Here is a 24,958-nt window from a genome sequence, read left to right as displayed (position 1 = left end):
GAGACGACCCCAGGCTTGGACGACCTCCTGTGCTTGGCTCTCCGACTGGGGAGGTTTTCAAGATTGATGGCCTTTGACAGGCTCCTCTTGTCGCCAGCAACAGGACGAGCCCTAGTCTCGGTGTCTTGCTTAGGATGCTCATCTGCGACTCCCTTGCCTTTTTTTTCCTTCATTGTAGCCATCCCTAAAATAAATAATAATAATAAGTGAAAAAAAAAAAAGAAAAAAAAAAAAGAGAGGAAGTGCAAGACGAGAACTCACGTCGACGGATTGTAATTTCGTGGGCTAAGGCTTCTGGAGAGGGCTCGGGGCCAAGTCCCCAAGTCGCAAGACGCTGGAGGGTGACCAAGGTATGGAAGTCCCTCTCTGGGTGAAGACGAGCCTTCTGAACGCGTCCTAGATAGAACTTGCTCAGCGACGGCCTTCTAACACCTGCAACAAGGACGAAGAGATTAGCCCAGAAAGATATGTAATAAAGGTGATGCTACGGTAGTGGTGAGCATACCTTCAGGACGAAGGTTCCTTAACTCTCCTGTATATGGGGGAAATGAATCCCTGCTCACATCAACAGGGCGTCCTGCCCAAAAACCTGAGACGAAGAAGAACTCCGTCTTCCAACTCCTATCTGAGGTAACCAAAGATTTTATTATCCTACAGTCTTTTCTCCTGGCCATGAATTGATAAAAGCCACGAGATTGACTAATTTCAGAGGATTTATAGCAAAAAAGGAATTCGTCCACGGTAAGAGGACAATCCCCTTCGAAAACCTCTCTCCACAAAACTTGCATAGAAACAACTAGTTTCCATGCATTAGGATTTAGCTGACATAAACCTATACCTAACCTAGTAAGTAACTCCCTAGCAAAAGCGTTGAGAGGAAGCCTAAGACCCCCTAGGAGATAGGCTTCGTAAACCCCAATGCCAAAGTGAGGTTGGCAACACCACTCATCACGGACGGCCAATATAGGATTTAGCTCGTCTGGAATTTGGTACCAGCTTCGAAGAGATGCTAATTTTCTCTCGTCCGTCCTGGCCAGGACCCCTACAGCACAGCTGTAAACAGTCTCAACCTCGTCCTTCCGAGTGGACGAGGGCGCACTAGAGGGGCCAGCCTTAGACCCTGACATCACTCTCGTCCTAAACTCCTCCTGGAAAACTTCTAAGGGAACCCCAGGAACCCCAGAAACATACTCATCCGTAGTATTGCCACCGCTACTACTGCTATCACTACTAGAACCACTATAGCTAGTTGTGTTGCGATACTCGTCTATCTCCCTATTAACACTATTGCTAGACGAAGAAAAAACCTCGGACATTGTGGAAATGTAAGGGAAGCCTAAAGACGAGCGTAGAGAAAATACCTGGCTCTAGACGACGGAAACTAGGGACGCTGGAATACTCCTAGACGAGGCAACGGACGAGAGATGTCAAACAAGGAAATTTGAAAAATGGAGAGGGTATGGGAGGAAATCCACTATTTATAGGCGTTGAAAAGTAAGGCCTGAAACGAAATATCCAATCAGGGAGAACCACGTGGCAACTTCCTCAAAAACTCAAATCGACATGACGGTTAACCAAGTAAGTGATGACACGTGGCACAATTTGGTGGCCGCTAAAGCCCCACCCTCTACCTTGAGGCACGTGGGATAATATGTTGAAGCGTGTCCAAAAACCGAAGAGCTTTGGACGACCCTTAAACAAGGGGGCAGCTGATGGGGTACTGATTTTGCCTATCTCCAAGTCGTCCATAAAGGTCGTCCGTGGCCCGTTTGGAATTGTAAACACCCTTCGAAACCCACTTACAGCTACCTCGTCCAGATAGGAAGAGCTCTGGACGAGGTAGGCACCACCAGAAAATAGACACTCGTCCAAAGCACGGATAACCTCATCCTGAAGGAGTGACTGTTAGACGAGGCAGCCTCTGGGCCTGTGCCAAAACATACTCGACTAAGGAATTCTAGGACGAGAGTATCATACTTAGAAAAATCTCCGAATATAACGCAGTAATTCCTTATCCCACGCATAACTGCCAGGTATCCGTTGTGGAGACAAAAGCATAACTTCTAAACGGTTATGCAAGTTACGTTTGATTTCTACCTCTCCTTGAATCTAGGAGAAGTTCCAATTTTGGTAACCGCCTATAAGAACACTATATAAAGGCTGTTTCAGACAAGGCCAAGGTATGTTCATTTATTACTCCAAAAAAGTTGGAACTCAGATAACATAGAGAGAAAAACTAACTTTGCCATCGGAGGGTTTTTGGCCAGCAACCCCGGTCGCCTTTGATTCGCTTTTCTTTCTTTTTCAGGCCGCAGAGAGAACCAATAGTCCTTTGAAGTCCGAAGCATCCAGCCTACTGATCTTCTTTGCATCATCACAAAGTATAACTTTTTTCTTAATGTGAAATGTAGAAAAACTTCATTAAAATCTATAATAAATTGTACAAACACGATGAAGCAACTTGGAACATGACTCTACCAACTATCTCCCACCAGCTATCTCCCAACAAAAACTGAGTATTGACCCCTCACGTTAAATGTAAATTTTTTCTTTTCAATGTTAGAGGTAGAAAAACTTTATTCAAATCTATAAGAAATTGTACAAACATGAAGAATAATTGAAGCAACTTGGAACATGACTCCAACAATTGTCTCCTCGTTAACAATGCCTCTGAAATAAAATAAAAGTAAAGTGTGTGAAACGGTGAAAGTGTTAGAACTTTTTATAAAGGTGTTCAAGTTGAACAACACTTTATATTATATGATTTCATTTGTACATTTTGAAAATTAAATAATAAAAAATAATTTTTTTCAATGTGAAAGGTATAAAAACTTTATTGAAATCGTACAAATGTGAAGAAGAATTGAGGCCACTTGGAACATGACTCTAACAATTGTCTCCCCGTTAACAATTCATATGAAATAAAATAAAAGTAAATTATGCGAAACAATAATAGTGTTAGAGCATCCACATCAGTGGATGCAAAATCATGTAAAATAGAAAAAGACACCACTTTTACACATTTTACCTCAAAAATGCTCCAATATATACTTTTGGCCCCTTATCCCTACAATTACCTTTTCAAAATTGAAAGTATAACCTTTTCGTAATGTGAAAGGTAGAAAAACTTCATTAAAATCTATAATAAATTGTACAAACACGATGAAGCTACTTGGAACATAACTCCACCAACTATGTCCCAACAAAAATTGAGTTTATTGACCCCTCACATTAAATGTAAATTTTTTATTTTTTTCAATGTGAAAGGTAGAAAAATTTTATTGAAATCTGTAAGAAATTGTACAAACTTGAAGAAGAATTGAAGCAACTTGGAACATGACTCCAGCAATTGTCTCCCCATTAACAATTCCTCTGAAATAAAATAAAAGTAAAGTGTGTGAAACGGTGAAAGCTTTAGAACTTTTTAAAAAGGTTTTCAAGTTGAACAACACTTTATATTATATGATTTCATCTATACAATTTGAAAATTAAATAATAAAAAATAATTTTTTTTCAATTTGAAAGGCAGAAAAACTTTATTGAAATTGTACAAACGTGAAGAAGAATTGAGGCCACTTAGAACATGATTCTAACAATTGTCTCCCCGTTAACAATTCCTATGAAATAAAATAAAATTAAAGTGTGTGAAATAGTGAAAGTGTTAGAGCATCCACATCAGTGGATGCAAAATCATGTAAAATAGAATAAGACACCACTTTTACACATTTTACCTAAAAAATGCTCCACATCAGTGCTTCTAAAAGTGTGGAAAAATGTGTATATCCCTCCACGAGCTACAGTAACCGTGTAAATATACACAGTTACTGTAGCTCTTCCATTTATTAATTTCTCATTCGTACCTTTTTTTCTCTCTCTCTTCTCCGTGCTCAACAAACTCAGTAACTTCTCCTCTCCTTATCTTCTTATTTTTCCTCAAATTCATACAAGCACACCCACACACAAACACATCCACGCAAACAAATCAACAGAGAAATACACTTGCTAAAAAAAAAAACATAGAGATACACAAACACAGATCGGTGCTTGACTGGATCGGAGCTCATAGGTCTTGCCTGATCAGAGCTAGAGAGATCTCGGATTTGATTGGTTCTTGTGGATCAGAGCTAGGGAGATCTGGTCGATGCTTGTGAATCAAAACTAGGGAGATCGGTGCTTGTGGATCGGTGCTTGATTAGGTCTTGCCTGATCAGAGCTGTGGATTGGTGCTTGTGATCGAGATGGTGTGGATTAGACCAAGAGGGAGAGTTGATCTGATTAAAAAATGAGTATAGGGATGGGTAGAGAGAGCAACAAATCAGAAAAAATGGGTAGAGAGGGAGAGCGCGCACGTATATAAAGGGGGTAGTTGAGAGAAATGATAATAAAAAAATTGAGAAAATTGATTATTTAAATAAAAGAGGTGATAGAATAGATAAACTGATGTGGGTGTTTTGTAAAAATAAATGTGTAAATTAGAAAAAATAGGTTTTTAGTGTAAAAATAGATGTGTAAAATACACTAACTGATGTGGTTGCTATTAGAAGTTTTTAAAAAGGTGTTCAAGTTCAACAACACTTTATATTATATGATTTCATTTGTAAAATTTGAAAAATAAATAATAAAAAACAATTTTTTCAATATGAAAGGTAGAAAAACTTTATTGAAATTGTACAAATACGAAGAAGAATTGAGACGACTTGGAACATGACTCCAGCAATTGTCCCCCCATTAACAATTCCTATAAAATAAAATAAAATTAAAGTGTATGAAACAGTAAAAGTGTTACAACTTTTTAAAAAGGTGTTCAAGTTGAATAACAGTTTATATTATATGATTTCATTTGCAAAAGTTAAAAAATAAATAATAAAAAATAAGTAACTTTCACTCCTAACCGCTAAATAAAATAAGTGAAAAAAAGTTAATATTAAAAAAATAGTATATTAGATACGAGATAATCCAAATTCCTCTTCTCTGTCGGCCCATTTGTCCTGCCCACCAATCACGTGAATATATATATATATATATATATATATATATATATATATATATATATTGTTTTCAAGATGCTGCTTCTCATCTTCTTTTAAATTTTGAATTTTTTTTTTAATTTTAGTAAAAAAAATGTCAGATTTGTATCACTTTTAAGTTTTGTTCTGGCGTGAAAATTAGGGATATTTTGTAGAGTAGTTTGAGATAAAAATTTTGTAATTTGAAATGAGATTTTTGTAATTTTTTAAAATTTATGTGAATAAAAAATATATATAAAAATATATGTAAAATTATTTAAAATATAAAAATGTGAGTTTGAGTATACTTACCAAACAGCCGTATTTTAAAATCTAGATAAGTCTAAATAAAATAAATAAACTCCTACGCTCCTACCTAACCGAACCCACCACAACTAAAAAAAAAAAAAAAAAAAGCAGCTTATCTTGCCAGCACAACCTGGCATTGCTTTTTCCATTAACCAGTCGGGTGGACCGTGGGGTATGACATATGAGACAACCACACTAATCTGTCATAAGTAAAAAAAAAAATTAAAAATATAGACAGCAAAAAGCCAAAAAGGAAACAATTTTTCTATGAACAAATTTTCATTTTTGAGTTCTTTTATTCATTGGCGTAATTACCAAATATAAATAAATCAAAAAGGAGGGTGTCAAATTTCCACACGGTGTTATCGAGGATGGTCGAAGACTCGAAGGTTCATTTGGACTGAGACCTCGCTCATAGATAGACCCAAAATTTATATCAATTTTACGCAAGGCCCATCATTTCAAAGAAATTGTAATATCCCAATTTATATTCAGTTATATATCAATCTAAACTTTTAGAATATAAGATTATTATTCTAAATTCTAATTAGTGTTTAAGTTTGTACTCTACTATTATTTGGATTGTTAACTTAAACAGAAAAATATTTCATGTGATCTTTGCATACATGACACCACACAAAAATATTGATATGTCACTCTTCATTAAATAAATATTAGGTGGCACCACAAGGGTTAAATTTTGTTAAAACGGTTTTATTTTAAAGGATTGAAGAATGAAAAATTGGTATTTTCATGTAGTATATACAAATTTCATGTGAGCCATACATGACATACGTTTCTATCCAAGTTAATAACTCATTTGACATTAGGATGCAAAGTGAAACACAAATTATAATTTAGCGTGGTAATCTTGTAATTCTGAAAGTTTAGGTGGTAAGTATAAATAGAGCTGTAGTTTAGTGTGATAAAATATAATTTTCATCGATTCGAAAGTAAAAGGGCAAAGAAGACTAGACTCAGTTATAGCTAGATATAGATTTATGGCATTGCGCTCTGCATGCAGCAATGGCTTTCCAACGCACTTCATTACTAACTCTACAATCACATTAATTTTCACACATTATTTTACAATCATAAAGGTGACAAGTTATGGATAGTAGATGATAAAGTGATATCATTTTCACACATTATTAAATGCTTTCCTATTTTGGGGGGTCTATTATTTCTTTTATATCTCATTTTACTCAATAAATTAAAATTTTTAACTAAAAAATATATAAGTTTATATAAATGATAAAGTCTATTAATTATGATTCATATGATTTAAAAGATAATTCGTAGATTACCAAAAAGCTAGATGATACATACATACATGCATATATTTACATAGACTTATGACTTATGTTAGACTTACTTTATCTAATTTTTTTTCTTTAGTTAAATATGATAAAATGGCTTTTTAGAAATCAAATTACAAATATTTTTATGTATATATATAATTAATAGGTTATACTTATAAATTTTATAAAATAAAAATGGCACAGTTGAAAAAAAAAAAAATCTGACTTTGCCTCTAAAGGTCCCTTTATTTTTGCTAAATGAGATAATATAATTGATGTCAAAACGTGTTGGAAGATCGTAGTATTTGAGTATTTTATTACGAAACTATTTAGAAGATTCCTTTTTTTTTTTTATTTGAGAAAAAAAAAAGAAAAAAGAAAACTCAAATTATTGGGGATTGTGAAACTTCGTGGAAGTTTGTATTATTTGACTATTTTATTACTCACAATTATAGCCCACAAAATATCCCAAAACTCAAGTGTATTCTTCCCTCTGATCCCTCTCATCTCTGTTGCTCTCTCCCTCTCAATAAAACCCAGCGCTGATCTGCCATCACCCACATCTCTTTTATATATCTTTTATAATTCTCATTTCATCTTTATCCAAAAAAACCCCCCAAAAAAAAAAAAAAATCCCATTTCATCACATCTTTAATTTTTCTTACCTTCTCCTCCCCTTTCTGCATCTGCTCAATCTTTAGTTAACATATCATACCTATGGCTAACCTCACCAATGAAGAAAACTCCTCTTTTTTTACTCGCAGATGGAAATATGATATCTTCTTGAATTTTAGAGGTGAAGATACCCGCAATAAATTTGTTAGCCATTTATATGAAGCTTTGTGTAACGCAGGCTTTTACACCTTCATTGATAATAACCTTCAAAGAGGAGAAATAGTTTCAGAACAACTTTTCAAAACAATTGAAATGTCCAAGATTTCAATTGTCGTACTTTCTGAAAATTATGTATCTTCTACTTGGTGTTTGGATGAACTTGACCATATTCTCAAATGTAAGAAAGATGGCCAGTTCGTGTTGCCGGTTTTTTACGAAGTGGAACCGTCGGAAGTACGTAAACAAGAGCAAAAGTTTGGAGACAACTTAAGTAAACATGAAGAAAAATTCAAGGATAAGGTGCAAAATTGGAAATCAGCTCTAAATGAAATTGGTAATTTGTCTGGATGCCATTACGACGGGTACGTATTTTATAATAGGCTCATTCTTTAATGAATTTAAGAAAGTATTTTATTTTGATAATGTCTTCTACTACTGGGGTAGTTTAATTCACAAATTAAGGTTAATGTTTGAAATATAAAATTTGACAGTTAAAGAGTTTCTCCCATTGTTTTTATAGAAAATTTTCAAAAGATTTTTTCATCATTTTGGTCAAGTATGCAAAGCCTAAATCTGATTTCCTAGAGAAAAAAAAAAATCTCAAATCTTTTTGTTACTATCGATTACATTTTCACATCACTTTGCTAAAATTTGTCTATTTTATGTTTTTCATACTCCATATTTAATCTTACCCTTGGATGTGTTTTGCACTGTTTGGCACATATCTTTTAGTGTTTTGTTGTTTTGTTTCCCTTTGTTAGACTAATTTTTTTGTTTCCATTTTTATTAAGCTCTGGTATAGTAGGTTTGACTAAAACAAACATACCATCATATATGTCCTTATAATATATAGAGTAAGATCAATAAGTATAAAATGAAGAAAAGAAAAAGAAAAAAAAAAAAAAATCTGTTAGTGTGGCAATGGATTAATTAAAGGAAATTATGCTAGCATGAATTTCTTAAATAATCCAATAGAAATACGAGAAGTACAAAGAGAAGAATATATATCTTGATTGGAATGATTTTTCATTTCCTAGAAGTATATTTATTTTGTTTAATAGTTTTCAATTTGTTTCTATTTTACATTTTACCAATTGTTTTGTTTTGTCAATTGTTTCAATTGTTTTATATTTTATATTCCAAATGTTTTTTTTTGTTTTTGTTGATGATGAATTATAGATATCAATTATTCACCTCTTCCAATTGTAATAGCATAAATGATAATCAAAATTCCTGTAATTGTTGTTTGAAATATTATCTTATGCAACATTTTATTCACCACTTGAGTGTGAATCTAAATTTTGGTTCACAGATGATGCAATTAAAAGAAGGGGAAAAAAATAAATAAAAGAGTGGGATACTAGATAAATCAATGCTATGAAGCTATCTCTGTTTATAAATAAAGTTATAAATAATATGTTTTATTTTGAATTGTGATTTTGTTGGACTTCGGGTTCTGAAAGTCTTTATGGTTTTTTTTTAATAGTTTATTTTTGGTGTTTTGGATATTAGGGAGAGAGAGTTTTCTTTCATTTGAAAATTTATTAAATACATTTTATATGTTTTGGATATTAGGAAGAAAAAATTTTGATTTTGAGAAAGTTTGTTTTGAAAAAGAATTTTGATGATACCAAAAATCGTTAATAAGCCACACGGTCCTCACGTACCGTAAGAGGAGTATCGGTGTGGTACCAGCCAAATACCTTAGAGAAAAACTTTTGTTCACAACTCTAGAGTGCCAGAACTAGAATAAATTATGCGTACCTTGATTTGTGAGGGTTTTGGGGTATTTATAGTAATGTGGGGTTGAGATCTATACCTTGGTCAAGAAGTCTTTTCCTTCTAGGAGAGTAACTCATGGATCTTGCGTATCTTCTAGAATTCTTTTCCTTATAGGAGTCTCCTTAATTAGGATTAAGCGTGTAGCGCAAGAATTCTCTTTATATACGCATGCGTGGAGATCATGTAAGGTTATGGATAGGTTTGGCTGAGGTCCATATGTACCTTCAGCTTATCCCGTCAGCTTACAACCTTCAGCTTGACGCCGTCAGCTTACTGCCTTCAGCTTGAGGTCATTAGTTATGAAGAGTGGACTTCAAGAAGGTATTTTCATGAGTAAAGCTGACGACCTCGTCATACCCGTCGCCTTTCACTTTCTCAGGGGCTAATCACAAAATTATCCTTATCAAATTCCATTTTATAGAATTCTATGATGATGCACAAAATTTTCGGTTTTATTTAAAAAATTGATATTTTTTTAATTTTAGCTTTTGAGATATATATATATATATATATATATATATATATTAATTATTTTATCTTTTATATGAGATTTTTATGTGTATTGTGCAGGTTAACAGCTAGTCAATTCAACCATACAAACAATTTTTGACATATATAATTGACACTCCAAAAAAAAATTGTTTTATTTTTCATATGATTTCACCTTAAATTTTTTCAGTGAAAGTGGAAATTGTTTTTCCTGTTTTGCATCTCATGACTTTTCATATGTATTCATCACCAATAATAAAAAAAGTGCACTTTTACCTAAGGGTTTTGCTTTTTATTTCTTTTTCTTTGTTTCCAAAAAAATAAGTGCAGTATTTATTATGTTTTAACATGCCCTATGGCAATCAACTTTTGCATAAAAGTACTAAATGACAGAAACCGATACTACCCAACCTTAGTATCACTGCCTAAGACTTTAATTAAATATTTAGGGGCCTATTATAAATTAATTTGCTTAAATTAAGTGTCCATTTGGAAACAACTTATTTAGTTAAAATTGAAAACTTTTTGTTGAAAGTACGGTAGATAAAGCTAAAAATTAGCTGAAATAATATAGTGGGACCCATAAATGGTATCAAAAAGTATAATGTGACTTATGAATAATAGCAAAAATAAGCTGAATAGTAAAAAAAAATTTGACTTTTTTAGCCAATACCAAACACAACCTAAGTTTTAAAAACATGAAAAGAAGAAAAAATGTCTATAATAAAAGCAATTATGAAACTACATCCTTCTAGCTATGATAGAGTAATTAATTTCCAAGTACATACTTTAAAGGGGCGTTTGGTTCGCCATGATGTTATATTACACCGTAATATTACATTATTATAATATTATATTAATGTAATCTCAATACAAGAATACAACATTACATTATTTAAGAACGTGATTAGATTAAGGTGATGTGATATATTTTGTAATTTTAGATTATGGTAATATTAGAAAAAAATAAAATAAACAAAAAATATTAATGTCACATCATCATAATGTGCATCACATCAATGGCATATCATAGCGAACTAAACGCCCCCTAAGTACTTCCGGCCTGTTCAGCAAAAATGCATGGATATAGCCCATCTTCTGAAACTTAGCTATGTCTTTTTATTCAACGTAATCATAGGAAAAAAGTATCTCACATTGTAAAATGATGAAACTTGTTCCGGTCTCTCACATCCAAAAAAAAGAACTCTATCGAATACTTCAATATCAGCTTTGTTTGGTAGCCAGATTTTAAGAAAAATCTTGTTTGACAACTTGATATTTTTTTTTAACACAAGGTTAAGATGCAAAAAGATCCTTGTCTTTGAGTTAGTTTTAAACTAATCTTTGTGCTATCAATTTTGTATTATTGATTATTGACATTTAAAAGTTATTCAAAGAGAGAGAGAGAGATAATCCCAAGTCCCCATAGTTCCTCTTTCTATGATGTTAGGTTTTGAAAGTGCTAAATTCCTTGTGAAACATTTTTCCTCGTATATGTAAGCTTAGATAAAAACCGTAATAAAGTTTTTAATTGAGCAAGAGATCTCTAGGGGTCATCGTAAACCTTTAGTCCTTCAAGATCAAATACCACAATCTTACACAATTTAAGATTTTCTAAATGGGAAATGCTAACAAATACCTTTAGGGCATTGGTTAATAATTCATTTAAAGAAAGTTTTCATAGGAAAAAAAAAAAAAAAAAAACAATTAATGTTTTAACAGATGGATTGTTAACTAATGCTCTAATGGAACTCATTAGCATGACCATTTCTAAATTTAGGTGCCACAAGATGCATTTGGATGAAAATAATTTACGAGAGATGGGCCTTAATTCATTAAATGAGTCAATATACTAAAAGTCTGTCATCTCATCCTATAATTCATCACTACCGATCCTTCCAATTAATGATATCGTGAACAATTTTCAACTTTCAAAATAAGAAGCAGTAAATCCAAACCAGAGCTTGGAAATTAAAAAATTGATATATCAATTTAAAAAGCAAAAAAACAAAAAGAGAACACCTTTTAGATATTTTCAATTTTCATTTTCTGATTCCAATGACACTTTTTTAATTGAAAAATCACACTGACCTTCCCTCTTGTTTAGATGCACAAACCTCCCTTATTTTTCCTCTGTTATTCACTATAGAAACAAAAGGAACAAAACTCCTCTGTGAGTTGATTTATAGCTGTGAAGGTTGTGCCATTTGAAATTGATTTGTGGGATTTATTTATTTTTCCATTTGGGTTCCTCTGTGTACATTTGGCATAACTCGGAACGTTTTCAATTTTTTTTCCCCTGGTGTGTTCAAAGTTGGAACAAATAATAAATTTTTTGGCATAGGAAGTCTTGTAGATGTAGGAGTAAAGATTAACATTTAATGTTAAACAAGTGTTATTTAAGTGCTAGCATTATCCATTTGCGTAAAATTAGTTATATCGCTTAATACTTGGCCAGGGTGGAGCTACATGCTTAAGTGGGGGCCAAAATCCTCCTAAAAATTTAAATTTTTTTTTTTTTTTTTTTTATACAAGATAGAATTATACTCTAGCCTAATCTAAGTGTATATGTGTGTGAAGGTCCCTCTTGGGGACTTGAACCCTAATCCTTGCCCCCTATACCCCACAAACACTTATACTTGTGGAGTAACCATCGCACCAAGGGTTTGCGGTGGTAAATATTTTTTTACTATATGACAATATTTAACATTTTAAAAATTAGCCTACAAAAATGTGACTTAGCCTTGCCAAATATTTGAGTAAGTCCAATGATGCTCTTAAAAATATTGTTCAGTTGGTCTAGCAGTTACAGAGATTTTTTTTTTCCTTACATTCTTTTTTGTAAAACGTGCTCTTTTGTCTATTAATGTTTTGGATTATTCATGTCATTGAATACTTCATTAGTTCAATTGAAAATTTTTTACTCACTTTGGTAGACAATTTGGTGACTTATATTAAAAATGGAAATATTAAGGATTTATTATGGAGGATACTAATTTATGTGTGTGTATAGATGTTTGTGTTTATGCATGTGTGTAGAAGTTTGTATAGACTAATAAATTAGTATCACAAGTTGCCCCCCAAAAAAATTTATGGCTACACCCCTGCACTTTTGTGCTAAATGAGGCAGTCTATGAGAGTTATATAATATAGAAATTCTTTTATTATTTCAGAAAAAAGAAAGATATTAGTATATACTAGATTAGATGTGTGAGTTGTAGGTTCCAATTAGCTCAACTAATAAATTCTCTGATGGTTGAATAAGAAATTTGGGATTCAATTCTCACCTACACCCAAAAACTAATTGGTGTTTTGATTTGATAATAAAGAGCATCATCATATTTATATTTCCAACTAGTTGAACTTGTGTCTCTTATGTTGCACCATTGGGAGCGGACGATTAGATGTGTGAGCTGCAGTGCATAAATTAAACATCTTAAATTTAGTATATTTTCATATTTATATTTTCAACTAGTTGAACTTATGTCTCTTATGCTTTGTCAATGGCAGTGGTTTGGAAACTAAATTTATCCAGGAGATTATTGAAGAGATTTCAAAATTCAAAATAAAGGGAACACTCTTATTTGTTGCCAAATACCCTGTTGGAGTAAATTCCCGTGCCAAGGAGGTAGAATCTCTTATAGATATTAAGTCAAATGATGTACGTATGGTAGGAATTCATGGTCTTGGGGGAATAGGTAAGACTACAATTGCAAAAGATGTTTATAACAAAATTGTTGATAATTTTGAAGGAAGCTGCTTTATAGAAAGTGTCAGAGAAAATTCAAGGACAAATGATGGCACAATTAAGCTACAAGAGAAAATTCTTTCTAAAATCTTACAAAACCAACATTTGAAGGTGAACAATGTATCTGAAGGAATTAATGTGATAAAGGAAAGGCTTCGTAGTAAAAGGGTTCTTCTGGTTCTTGATGATGCGAATGAATCAAAACAAATAGAAAATTTTCTTGGAAAACATGATTGGTTGGTATCAGGAAGTAGAGTCATTATAACAACAAGAGATGAACACTTGCTAACTACTCTTGGAAAAGTTTGTACAACTAAATTTTACAAGGTCAAGGAATTAGACAATCATGAAGCTCTTGAACTCTTTAGTCAATATGCTTTCCATAAAGTCGAGCCCGATGAAGAATATTCTGAACTTACAAATCAAGCCTTGTATTATGCCAGAAGTCTTCCATTAGCTCTAAGAATAATAGGTTCTAATTTGTGTGGGAAAACAAAACCTGAATGGGAAGATACACTACGTCAATATGAAAAATATCCGAATAGAGAAATTTATCAAATACTTAAGGTAAGTTATGATGGATTGGAAGAAAACGAAAAGAATATATTTCTTGATATTTCATGTTTCTTCAAGGGAAGGCTTAAAGATTTTGTTGAAAATATATTAGACAAGTGCAATTTATATCCAAAGTCTGGTATTCCAATACTTGTTCATAAATCCCTCATAACTATTAATCAATATGGCACATTGTCATTGCATGACTTGATACAACAAATGGGTATGGAAATTGTTCGGGAGGAATCTCCAAATATCCTCAGAAAACGTAGCAGGTTATGCAATTATGAGGATGCTCGTCAAGTACTACTTGGAAATAAGGTATAATTTCTTTTTCTTCTTCTTCTTTTTCTTTCCCAAGGAAGAAGTAATAATTTTTCCCTTTGATATGGTTTCTTTTTAACATTGCACAAAAAAAAAATTATCCAATTAGTTTTGGTAAATTCTAATGTGATATTTGGGTTTCTTAATGTTTTATCCAATTAGGGTTCTGAGGAAATTCGCGGTATAATGCTGCATTCACCTACTCCAGTACAAGTGCGATTACACCCTGAAGCTTTCAAAATGATGGAAAATCTCATATTTCTTATGGTTGATAATGTTGAAATTTCTGAAGAACTTACGTATTTCCCCAGTGGACTAAGGCTTCTTGAATGGCCTAATTATCCTTTTGACTTTCCATCCGACTTTGGTCCTCAACAACTTGTTGCACTCGAGATGCCGAGAAGTTGCATTACATTGCAGACGATGGTTAAGCAGGTATCAATGTTTGTAATTGTATTTATGAATTTTGATTTCTTCAAATATTAATTTAGAATTTCAGGGAGATAATAATTTTTGTTTTTTCCCCCTTACAGGGGTACCTGTATGAAAATATAAAAAGTATCGATTTGAGGCATTGTCAATTCATTAGAAAATTTCCTGGTTTTCGCGCTCCAAACTTAGAGACATTGTACTTGAGTTATTGTGGAAATTTAACTGAGATCCATGACAACATTGGATTACTTGATAAGCTTAAAGTTTGGACACTTATTGATTGCAAAAAGCTCAAAATTCTTCCCAGCAAGCTCAATTTGAAATCTCTTGAATGGTTAAATCTAACAGGCTGCAAAAGGCTTAAAATGTTCCCCCAGATTCATCCAGAAATGAAATGTTCGAAGGACTTAAATGTGCATTTGGGTGGTACTTGTATTAGGAAATTGCCATCATCACTAAGGTATCTCACCAGTGGGCTCTATGCTTTAACCCTACCTGAAGTTGTTCGAAACCAAGATCTCAGCTTTTTGCAATTTGGGTTTAAGAGCTTGATATAACTAGATCTCAGTCATTTTGATAGAAAAATGGTTGATTTAAATATTTGGTTGAAGCCCGATTACTTCCCGGTATTGGAAACTCTAGATCTATCTAACTCCAATATTGTTACCATACCTGAAAGCATTACCAAATTTACTAGATTACAATCTCTTTGGCTATATAATTGCGAGCAGCTTCAGGAAATTCCAAGGCTTCCACAATCTATAAAAGGACTGGATGCAAGGAATTGCTGTTCGTTGGATCTACAATCATCATGGAGATTATTATATCAGGTCTCTTTCTATCTCTCAATTATTGTTACTTTTCTCAATTACTTATGATGAGATTTTCTAAATTTCAATTTCTTGTATTGTATTTGCCAAATGCAAGCAGTTCGGGGAATTTCTAGGGATTTTACCAAGAAGCAATGTATTCTTTGACCATGATTGTCGAATTATAATACCAGGAGATAAGACTCCAATTTGGTTCAAAACGAACCAACATCAGAGTGTTGGAAATTCCATATCATTCTGGGTGGGACCCGAAATTCCAAACTTTGGTGTCTTTATTGCTTTTCAATCGATGAAGCCATATAGATCCGTATGATGTCAGGTGAGAGTTCTCATCAATGATGAGGAAGTCTTAGAGTATGCAGAATACGGTGTTGAAGAAGCAAGCCAAATGGGTGAGAATCTGTGGTTTCGGGGTGTATCTCTTGGGTTATATTGTAAATCAGATCCATCTGGAGAGAATCACATTGAAGTTGTATGTGAATTTATTGATGGTTATCATTATATACCAAGTGATGATAACACTGACTTCATAAAATGGATGGGGGTCCATGTAGAATGCATTTGTTGTTGTTCAGGGTCGCCCATTACAAAGCAGAGACGGGTCTCTTCTCCAATGGATCTAGCATATTTGGGATTTACAGATGGATTTGATTTGGGTTCATCTTCAATGACCCAGATTTTGGATAGCACTCGTGGGTCTTCCTCAGTTTTGGATGACACTGAACAACTACCTTTGCCACCAGTTTCCCCCACTTCTTATTGTTTAGATTTAGATCATGGGGTTTCCAACAGTGGAGGACATTCTAGGCGTGCCAGAATCCGGCTGCGACGGCAAATAAGAATTCGACTCCGTCGGAAAAGCCTAGCAGAAAGCAGAGCTCTCCTCCAACCCCTTCCATGTGGCAAGACTGGGCTAAAGATGAAGCCTCTCTTAACACTTGCTATCTTCGTCATCCTTATTCAATCTCTTCTTCTTCTTCTTCTTCATTTTGCAAACAACACATAATTATGATTTAAGAGAAGATAATATCCTTGAAGACACACTGCCACCATTCTCTACTAATGTGTGCCTCCTTCAGTTACATATATAGGTGCCTCTCTCTCTCTCTCTCTTCACTCATTGGGAAATCATGAATTTAATTGTAATTATAAATTATAAAATAAGTATTAATTTCTTTTATTCATTTTTTGTAATGCAGTTACCTGGACTTGCTACTATTGAGGTAATTGGAGGCCCCAAGATCCCTTTCCACCTTGTAATGCTATTTGCTTAGCTTAACATCAATCAAGTGCCAAGTAAGGTCACCTTCAATGTTTTGGAATAGCTCAATCCCTTTGTTGTTGATAGTAAGGCCCAATTTCTCCCTTTCTTGGTTTTATGTTTGGGTTATGTACCATATCCTTACATATTCAATTTGGCTTTTGTTTTTCATGTTCCATTTTTTGTTTTTTTTTGTTTTTGGTTGCTTTCGTGAATGCATATACTAATATAGAATGTACTAGAATCTATATGACAGTTTTTATAACATATATTTGCAATGTATGCTGAATCTATATATTATTACTTTTTGACCAAAAAACGAAATGCTTGAGTTCAATTTGAATGAAGATTCAAGATGATATTGAGGTTATGTGTAGAAGTCGGGTGAGCTATAAATCAACTTGAAGGAATAGACTTTATAAGATTCTTATTAATTACAATCTTCAGGTTTTGATATATGAACGTGGAGTGAAGGAATAGAGAATCACTGTATTATGTTGCAAAGAAAGCTATCCTGATTTCATTTACCATGATTATTATTATTATTATTATTATTCTTTTTAACAAGAGTTGGTGACTTAGTGCGTAATTGCTTAATTTCCTTAAATGTTTGATTTCATTTAAGAAATAATTGCATTTTCCCTTCTAATTAAAGAATAATAGATAATTCTTTGAGCCATGTTATGAGTAGTATGTAGTGAGATTAATTCATATTTAGAAGAAAATGCTGAACTTTGCAGTTCTGTTGAAAATCAGCTTGAACTACATTTCCTAAAGTGATGGTTGAAATTGATATTGCATTCATATATTATTCCTAACATTCCCTTATTTTGTTTTCTTGATCAAGGAAACATTCCACATGAGATAGGCTATTTAAATGATTAAGGTGAAATCTTATGTGTCGTATGCAGGAGCTAACTTGTGAGTAGGAATCATTAAGTGGTATATAGCATGCATTAAGTGGTTATGTATGAAGGGTTAAAATGTTTTACAAGTCATATGCAAACTTGCTTGGTCTATTGTGGTTTCTTATGTTTGGCTTCAAAGAAATGCTCCTGTATTCAGTGGCAATGTCAAATCTAAGGAGACTATGCTCCTTATGATTAGAAGAGACATTAAGGCCTAGGTCAAGTTTGTGAAGAGGGAAAATTTTGTTACTAAATATTCTTATGTTAATTGGGGTGAATTTCTCTATTTTTGATGATAGCCACAATTGTGGGGTTCTTGTTTGATTATTTGTAAGTTCAGTTTCAGTTGCTATTTAGTTTGCTGTTTGCTCTATTTCTTATGCTATTTGTATGGTCTGTTACTTAAATACGTTCATTCATTAATAAAAAAATTATGCTCATCTATAATTCTCCTTAACCATTTTTGCTTACTTCCTTTCTAATGCCAAACAAACTACAATGAAAGTGTGCATCCAAACATGAATTGCTTGCAGACAAACTATTAATCTTGTAACTAATTCATATAAATAACATTTTTTATTGATTCCATTGCTCCTATGCTTACTATTCTTCTCCAAATTTTTATCTTTTCTAATTTAGTTTTATTGTTGAGAACTTCTAGATTTGGATAGAAAGCATAAGAAAATGCAACTTTTGAGAAATGTCCTGCAACAATTTAGGGTCATATCCTTTTCAAGTTAAAAGCCAGACATGATTGAGATTTTTATGTTCTGTACAATTTTTTGTTTTTTATTTTTCAATTTGTATCTTTTTTTTTCAATGTATTCAATTTTTATGATATAGAATTTAATGTTAAATAGATTTAGGTGTTTCAGGTTCAATTCTTAGAGACCACAATACCTTAGATCTATAAAAGCAATCTGAATCAAGTAATGCTCACTGTGATAAATTCTTGAAAGGTCCTATCAGTCTAAAGGATTATTTTTGTGTTTCTTTTTTGGTTTTAGTTTGTCTTGTTCAAGGGAGTTTAAAACCTCTTAGGCATCACTGTGCAAAAGTTGTTTTGCAGGTCCCCTGCTTTAGTGATGTTCTGGTGAATATTCAGGAATGGGAGGATCAGCACATAGTACATACTCTACTTCTCTTTTTTGGATGGGAACGTACATACTTTGAAAATCTCTTTAACCAATTTTGCCTTCCATTTGATAGCATCTGATAGCTACAAAATCCATACCTCCTTTCCCTTTTTGGTGCCTAAATCAACTTCAACACTTGAGAAGGAGATATGTTGGATTGTAAGGTGAAAAGTAAGCTCCTCTGCTATGGCATGAACTAAAATTTTATTGTTCAGTCAATTATGATTTAGAAATTTAATTCTATTTATAGAAATTAATTGTTTTAAATCTTTGTTTATTTGTATGTTTGACTAAGAATGCAGAGCAGCTATTACAAAGGACTATAGGCTATAGCTATGTTAAGGTCATCAAGATGTTACACTTCTAGAGCTAAAAAGGTTGGTAACTTATTTGCATTACGTTCTGAAAGGCATCTTTTGAAGTACTAAAAATAAGTTAACCTTTTGAATTCAAATATTAAGACAGTAATTTGATTTTTTTTAACCAAAAAGATATTTGGTCTGCTTGACAAGTGCCAACCAAACATGTTAAGAGATTTTCCGTTGTTCCATTATTTTGGACAAGATAAATGAAATTCTAATAATATACGAACCCTGTCTAGTGAGAAAAAGATATTTAAAACATAAGACTTGTGATATGCATTTTAAGTGTTCTTTACCTTAATTTCTTGGCCAAAAATTGAGATGGATGTTTGTTGAGATTTTTATTTTTCTGGTGATGTTTCATTATTTTTTAACCTGATAAACCCATGCTAGGTCTTACTAGAAAAGAACTGACTTAATAAAGTTTCAATATTAGCTACTCAAGCAGCTAATTGGTGGAAATTTGGGAGAGGTTGCCAAAGGAAGATGATTTCCGGTTGAAATAATTGGGATTACTAAGTTTGTTAATGACTAAATGCATTGGGATCTATTCGTTTAGAAGCTAAATGGATGGTGGGAATTGGGAACTCTATTCCTATCAACCCTAACTTTTGACCTAAAGTAAGATCCCATGTGTTTTGGAGAATAGATATTTCAAGGGTGTGTAATTTTGTTGATCAAGTAGCATCACAATGGAATAGCACATTGGTGGTGATATTATTTGCACCACATGTAACCAAATCTATTGTTAAGAAGCCTCCTAGGTTGGGAGTTGCAAATAAATTGATTGGTCCCATGAATCTATCATTTCTCTTTAGAGTCATGCAAGTCTATTTGCTTCTCCATGGTGAATGCTCAGATGGACGAAGTAGAACTCAGATATAGTTCTCAGATGTGGGTTACCTTGTGAGAGTTAAAACTTCCTTTCAAAGTCCTTACTTTTGTATTAAAGCTATTAAATGATAGTCTTCCTGTGAGAAGGGAGTTTGCTAAGACGAGTTTTATCAATGATGCTTCTTTTCCTTTCTGTGCTACAATAGAGTCGTCCTTGGACTACCTACTTATTACCTGTGAATTACATAGTCAATTCAGAATTGGGTTGCTATTTGGTTGGATAGAGTGTACAAGGCACAAGACGTGTTATCATTTCACTTTCATCTTTGCTAACACTCTCTGGCCTATTGGATCCATAGAAACGAAGTGCTCCATGAAGCAATAACTGTTAATGTTAGTAAAGTCCTGAATCCCCCAGTCCCACTGTTACCCGTTTACTATTTGTAGGAATGCAGCAAACACATGGCAACAGGGATCCTATAAACTGTTTGGTATAATTTACAAGCACTAATCATGACTGAAGGGAGTAAAAGCAATAGAAATCAATTGAGGAGTGCTGCACTTCTTTGTAGAATTAAATTGGGAGACTGTTTTTGAATTGCTTTTACCTATAATGTGCTGCACAATGCCACAGTTGTTTGTTTGGCCATTAGTGAAGCACTACTTTTATAAAAGTAAGGTGAAGGGTGAGATTGTGAGTTTGAGATTATGGGTACATGTAGTGAAGCACTACTCTTTTTTTTTTAATAAAAAAAGGAGTAAAATGGAGGGTGAAGCTGTGGGTTATAAGAACAACCAAGTGCACATGTAAATTACTAATAAAGAAAATTATTTGTAGATGTATTAATCGAATTTTCACCATATATATATATAGGTGTGTGTGTGTGGGGTGAAACTTTCATTTTGGTGTATCAACCGTCTATTAAAGTGTAAAGTTGTGTTGGTAATTAGTACCAAGACACCTTTTAGTGTAAGATGTAAATTTTTTCACTGATATCCCTCTTCTTTATCCTCACTATTCTTATTCAGGACTAGCAGCTATTGATCATTATACTAAGTTTTGTAATCTATATCTTTGTCTTGTAGCTTTTTGCCGCAACAGAAGATTTCTTGGCAGTATGGCATGTGAACAGATGTTGAAGGTGTGAGTCTCTCTCTTTCTCTCTTCATAATATGTCTATACAATGACGTGAAACCTGTAGAGAATTTGGTAAATATAAATTATCATTGGATGCTTCATTGGTCAAATGGGTTGCATCTGCCCTCATGGTTCAATTTTTTGTCATTACAATGCAGATGTTTTTTACAATATATATATATATATATATATATATATATATATATATATATATATATATATATAAGTGAATAAATGGATATAGCCCTATGGCTCCAATTATATATATGTTAATGTCGAAGTACTCTTTGCCACATTTTATTGCAAACTTATATCTTTTAACCACGGTTGAGATAGTAGACTCAACACCTAGCAGATGCATGTGTAACTTACCAATCAAAAAATAAAGAATGTATATTTAAAAGATGCAATATTTTCTTTGTATTATGAGCAACCATCAATTCTCTGAAGTTCTTAATGCAACAATGGGAATCTATTTCTTTTTAATAAATGAACATAACTTTAATTAAAGAAGGTACAAACAATCTATAGAAAGAAATAGAGAAACAACCTTGCCCAAACCAGAAGCCACTTAGGACTACCTAATACTATCAAACACAGAGGAGAGGGCCATGCCTCAAACTACACAAACATCTAATTGGAGTAGTATTCTTGATGCTTTTATGCAAAAACAACCCATCTGGCGTTATGCCTAAAAGCTTGGGATTTAGATGACTTACTGTGAGGTTCTGGAAAAAAGTCTAACTAGTCAAGCTACTTTGGCAACTATGATATGATAGTGTTGAGATGGATGTGGAAAATAGTGATCCAAATATTAACAAGTGTATAAATATTTTAGGGGATTTTATGTGAAAAAATATCTTTCCTTTGATCTATTGAGAAAACCCTTGGTTATCTTCATAAAAGAATTTTTTTTTTTTTTTGGGATAAGCCTATCAAAGATTATTTAGTTGGAATGCTTTTAAACCAATTCATTTGAAGATGTGTTTAAAACTGTTGTTTACCTGTGATTGACAAAATAATATTTTCTTGAATAATCTTGTTCTAATCAAAATTTTGGGGGCAACTTGGCCAAGGGATGGGGCTGTAGTTTAAAGCTTTGCACACCCCAGTATTCTTTTTGTCTGTATAAAAAGCTCAAATAATCCCCAAATGAGTGTTTGTTTACTTGTCACTTGTTATGATATAGGAAAAAACCAAAAGTTGATACCACGAAAATTGAAAAATGGAAACACAATAAAGATCACCTAGGTGTCAGCAACTAGGGTTGTTTGGAGTGAACACCAAGTGAGATAGAAGACCTAGGAGTAAGCAACTAGCATTGGCGGGAGTCAACACTAGACCATTGAAAAATTTCCAAGAGAAATTTTTATTAATCAAGCAAATTTAAATTGTCTCCAAAGACGTAAAATATAGATTACTATGACAAAAACATAATTCTATATGACTTACGAAACCCTAATTCTAATTGATTTGGGAAATCCCAATAAAATTATTTATAAAAATAACCTTGACTCTAGGAAATAAATAAAACCAATTAACTTCTAAGACTTAAATAAAACAAAATTGACTTCCAAAATTAAATAAAACTGAATTAAAATTAATATTTCTTTGTGCTTTATGCACCATGATCTTACCTTGAGATATGGTGCAAATAATTGTTACCAGTACATATACATTAATGATTGCTTTGAAAGCCAATGAAAAGTACATTCATTCACTAGGAATTAACATTTGGCTTTGCAATAGAATTTGTAACCAACACAAGGTTTATAATTTGGACTTCTGCTTATTGTTTTTTTTTTGTATTGCATCTGAACAACTCACAATTTTTTCTTATAGCTTGTTTAGATGATTGACTCTATAATTGATCCTTGTAAATGACCAATTTTATTTTCATTTTTTCTTATAAGCATGCTAATTTGTCTTTTCAAATGCTATTACTAATGGTCATTTATCGCTTTTTGATCCTTTGCGCATTAACCATTTTGAGGGAATATTACATACCTATCAATAATTTAGTGGGATTAAGGTGACTGTATTTAATTGAGAGCATCTATGTGTATATTTGATTTTAATGTTTGAATCTTTCAGGTACCAAGAGGGAAAGTGCAATTGAAGGAACCAATTTTAGTAGTTTGATGAGTTTCTTTGCTGATTTGTAGATGGATGGTGGAGTAGGTCTTTTAGCAGTTCAAAGAATTTCTTTGTTGATTAGTTTCAACATAATTCTAATACAAAACTTTTCACTTCAGATTTCTTTGGTAATCCTATCCATGACCTTCATTTGACATCCTGATGACAGAGTATTGTTTACCATGCCATTTAAATGGTGGTCTTGGTTGATCTTTTTTGGGAGGATTATGATGTATTTATTTTTGATGGATCACTTTTCTTTTGGTGTGTCCATGGGTGGAAGATTATAAAGTATGTAAGTTTTCTTTGTAATGTGTTCTCTCTCTTTTTGTATTTAATATCTTTTCCTTAGGAGGACTTGGCAAGGATCATACGGCATTTAATTTTGGTGTATCATGTTTTTATTTTTAATTTCTTTTCTTCTGTTTTTGGACTTCCCCTCCCATTTGTATATGAAATGACGTAAGTTGAAGGCTGTTGGAGAAAGTTTAATGAGATGATACCTGATTATGGCAAAATTGCATTGTTTATTCTTCTGGTTCAAGAATAAAGTTGATATAATCTTTATTCCATAATATCATGTCCTTGAAAATGGGTATCGTTGATGACTTAGTTGGATGTTTATTATTATCATTATGATTGATGGAAAAACATATCTGATGGAAGAGAGAGTGATTAAACCAATCACAAGGGGTACTTTTACAGTTTTATACTGCCATTCATAGGCAAAAAAAAATTTATTCCCATATTTATATATAGCTATAGATTTCGATGCCTTTCTTCCATGTAGATTTTGAATTTCTATCCAGAACCGAAGGTAAGAGATTCGTGATGTTCAATGTTTAGTGTCATTAGCTTTAGAGCACGGGTCAAATTTACCATCAAAATATATGGCGGGTAGTAGGCTATTTGCAGTGTTGCCCTTTAGGCCTCTATCCCTGTCTGTCTTCTTTGATGACTGGGTTCTTCATTATCTCTCCACATGACTTAGCAGTGCCTTGTGGTGGACGGTAAAAATTTTGAAATGTTGCTTATATGAAGCTATAATATATTTGATAATAATAGAAAATCAAAAGAGCCCACTAGAGATTCTTCCATTCCTGCTTAAAAATTGAATGTTCAGATAATGTAGATAAAAAGGGTCATGAAAAATGTATTTTTCTTCTGTTTTTTTTTTTTAATACATTTTTTTTGTTACTTCATGCTAGGAGCATGAAGCAGGGTGGTCGATACCGTACCGGTACCGGCTGGTACATACCGTACCGGCCAGTGCACCAGTACCGGTACACTTTTATTTTGTACCAGAAAAAATATTAGCCGTACCTGCCATACCGGCCAATTTCGGGCGTACCGGCCGGTACAGGAAAAAAAAAAACTTTTTTTTTTAATTTTGTAATTTTGTAATTTTTGAATTTTTGTAAGGGCATAATGGTAACTTATTTACATTAACTTACTAGTATTATTTATTTTCTTAATATGCAATGAACAACTAAGTTTTCTATTTTTAATATTGTATTTTTTTTTCTTTTTAGTTGATACTAAAGTCTAAAACTATGAATAATTTGTTCTGAAT

General features: G+C 32.8%; 1 pseudogene; it reads left to right on the top strand.

Annotated features, from left to right (window-relative positions):
* Positions 1-7,193: 7,193 nt before the first annotated feature.
* On the top strand, positions 7,194-23,903 carry LOC142617143 (TMV resistance protein N-like; annotated as a pseudogene).
* The last annotated feature ends 1,055 nt before the right edge of the window (positions 23,904-24,958 follow it).

This window comes from Castanea sativa, chromosome 11 (assembly GCF_040712315.1).
Source record: "Castanea sativa cultivar Marrone di Chiusa Pesio chromosome 11, ASM4071231v1".
Classification (NCBI taxonomy): Eukaryota; Viridiplantae; Streptophyta; class Magnoliopsida; order Fagales; family Fagaceae; genus Castanea; species Castanea sativa.
Note: the sequence above shows the minus strand (reverse complement) of the source record. Positions and strands in the feature narration are given on the sequence as shown.